Below are 3,049 nucleotides of genomic sequence, written 5' to 3' on the forward strand. Positions count from 1 at the left end.
CGGTTATGTTGGTTATCGGCAGTGTTGTAAAAGTCAGATTCCAAGGTCCTTGGACATCAACCCTGCCGCCTTTTCCCAACTAGGCCACCATTACTCGCCAAGGTCCGACTCGGTCAAAAGTCCGAGTACTCGGCCTCCAAGGTCTACTCGGCCACCATTTGTTTTAGTAAGAAAGTAAAAATAACAACAAAACATGAATATTTTTTAATTGTGTTTTTTTTTCATATGAATTATGCTTATTTTGACGTAAATTATGCTTGTCTTAACATATATAATATCCAATAATTATTTTATGTTATATTATCATGTCCGAGTACTCCATACAAGGGGGCCAGTCACCTAGGGACTACCTAGCGAATTTTACACACTGGTTATCGGATAAAATCAGTTCATTTATGACGGTTAACTTGCTCATCCCAGACACAATGACCAAAACATATAATAAAAAATATACAATGGATAGAAACACAACGACCAACCAATAACACAATGTATAAAAATTGACTATTTTTTTATTTTTATATAACAATATGTTAATTATATTAAAGATAAAAAAAATGTTTGTTATTATGGTGATTTTTTTTACATTGTCGTATGAAAAAATATAGGTTTTGGGTCGGCTGACAAGACCCGTTTTCTTAAACAGGTCAACCCAAACCCGACCTATTTAAAAAATGGGTCAACTCGAATCCGACTCGTTAAAAAGTGAGTTGACATGTTAACACGTTTAAGAATTTTAAAGAAGTTGATATTTCAATTCTAGAGATAAGAGTTGCTAAATTCTGAAATATACTTTGATTCTTAATTTTTCATATATCTATTCACTTTTAAAAGTGCAACTACTTTATTTGTAAACTACTTTTACCTACTCTTCATTTCCAACATTTTTATTTTATTTGTACTACTACCAAGTGTCTATCCTCTAATTATTACCATTCGTTTGTTCTTGTCTTGTGCTAAATATGTGTAAATCAAGTTTGTTAGTTAAGAATGAGAGATAAATACGTAAATACAAGACAAATTGGAAATAAATAATCCCAACTTTTGTGTATTAACCAATAATAATCCCAACTTTAAAAATCACTATCTGCGGTCCCAACTTCAACTAATTTTGTCTCAATGGTCTTTCGTTAAAAACACTTAACACCGTTACGTTTTTTCCAAAGTTTCAAACCGATGTTTTAGGGCTTTTGATCGGAAGAACAATACAATTCGACTGATGTAAAACTTATCTCGAATCTGGGACTAGATCCCATCGCCGTCACCGTTAGGTGGTGTTCAGGTGGTGCCGTGGCCGGTATCGTGGTGTGTTGTGGTGGTGGTTGCTGGTTTCAAGTGGGTTTTCGGGTGTGTAGTGGTGGTTGCCAGTTGCAGATGGGTTCTTGGGTAGTGTGGTGGTGGTTGCCGGTTGCAGAGGGGTTCTCTGGTAGTGAGGTGGTGGTGATTTTAACCTGATTAACTTAAAGGTTCATGGTGGATGAAGATGATGATTATATTTATTCATATAACAGGGTTAAAATAATAAGTAAACTAAAAAGACATATATACTCCTCATTTAACGTTAAAAAATAACGGAGTTAACAATTTGAACGTAATTGACAAGAAATCAGAAACCTTAATGGTCCAGTTGCAGGAAAAAAAAAACTTTTTGGATTAAAATCGCATAATTGGCCAAACCTCGATGACGATTTTGATACTTTACCTAACAAAAAACTATGCAATGCACACACAGGTACAATAAAAACAATAAAATCTGAGAAAAAGGAAAACCGTTTATTTCTGTTTATCCGGTCTATTACAGAGGTATTGCATAGAAAAAAGAAAAGAAAAAGACTTGTACCAAATTGAAAAACACACTCATGGCAAAAGTTAGTCTTTTTTGTTTTTTGAACGGCAGGGTTTTCATTAAACGTCTGAAGGTTGAGCAAACATCAAGACTCTCAAATCTGAAACCCGTGTAACACACACAAGTGAGAATCAAAATAAACAAGTCTAACAGTACTGTATAAAAGACTTAACTACTAACATAAGGTGATCACAAAACTATATAACTACAAGAATTAAAACAATTCTCATAGTTATTATTTATTAACACAAAGTATAAAAAACTATAATAAGCAAAATTCTGAACTACTTTAGTAAATAAACTGGTAAAAATATCCCGCCACTTATGGTCTAGTGGTATAGAAAGGCTTGGATTATCTAGTGGAGACTTAAGTTCGATTCCTACTTGTGTTACTTTAGGGCGTGTTCGTTTCGCTAGAATTGAATGGAATTAGAATTGATTCCATTTCTTAAGGTGTTTGTTTCGTTGGAATTGGAATCTTAATTCCATTTTGGTGTGTTCGATTGACAAAGAATTGGAATTGAAATTCAATTCCTTCAAATTCCTTTAAGTGAAGGAATTCAAAATCCTTTCAAAATGTGGATGAATTCAAGTAATTTCGTTAGAATCTTTGATTGGTTGACTAACATGGTCGCCCTCGGGGTGTTCGCATTCGGGTTGACGCTCTGATTCGTAGTGCTTTCAGGTCGGTGGTCCGGGTCGGTTCGCTTTCAGTTCGACGCCCCGGGTCAGTTTGTGTTTGGTTCGACTCCTTGGGTCAGCTCGCATTCGGTTCCTGGTCAGTTTGCCTTCTGTTCGACGCACTGGGTTAGTTCGTCTTTGGTTTGACTCTTTCGCTTTAGTTCAACACTCCGGGTCAGTTTTCGGTTCAACGCTCCATGTCTAAACGCTTTTAGTTCGACGTTCCAGGTCAGTTCGGTTCCACGATCCACGTCAAAGCGCGTTCGGTTCAAACATAGACCCGAATGCGATTTGTACTATCGACGCGTCGGCTCAATTCACCTTTGGTTTGACGTTTTCGCTTTAGTTCAACACTCCGGGTCAGTTTGTGTTCGGTTCAACCCTCCATGTCCAAGGGCTTTTAGTTCGAAGCTCTGGTCAGTTTATGTTCAGTTTGACGTTCCAGGTCAGTTCGTGTTCGGTTCCACACTCTGCGTCAAAGCGCGTTCGCTTCAACTGTAGACCCAAATGCGACTCGTATTA

This window comes from Bidens hawaiensis, unplaced genomic scaffold (assembly GCF_021521415.1).
Source record: "Bidens hawaiensis isolate Kalapana, Puna unplaced genomic scaffold, B.hawaiensis_p1.1 tig00005944_1, whole genome shotgun sequence".
Taxonomy (NCBI): Eukaryota; Viridiplantae; Streptophyta; class Magnoliopsida; order Asterales; family Asteraceae; genus Bidens; species Bidens hawaiensis.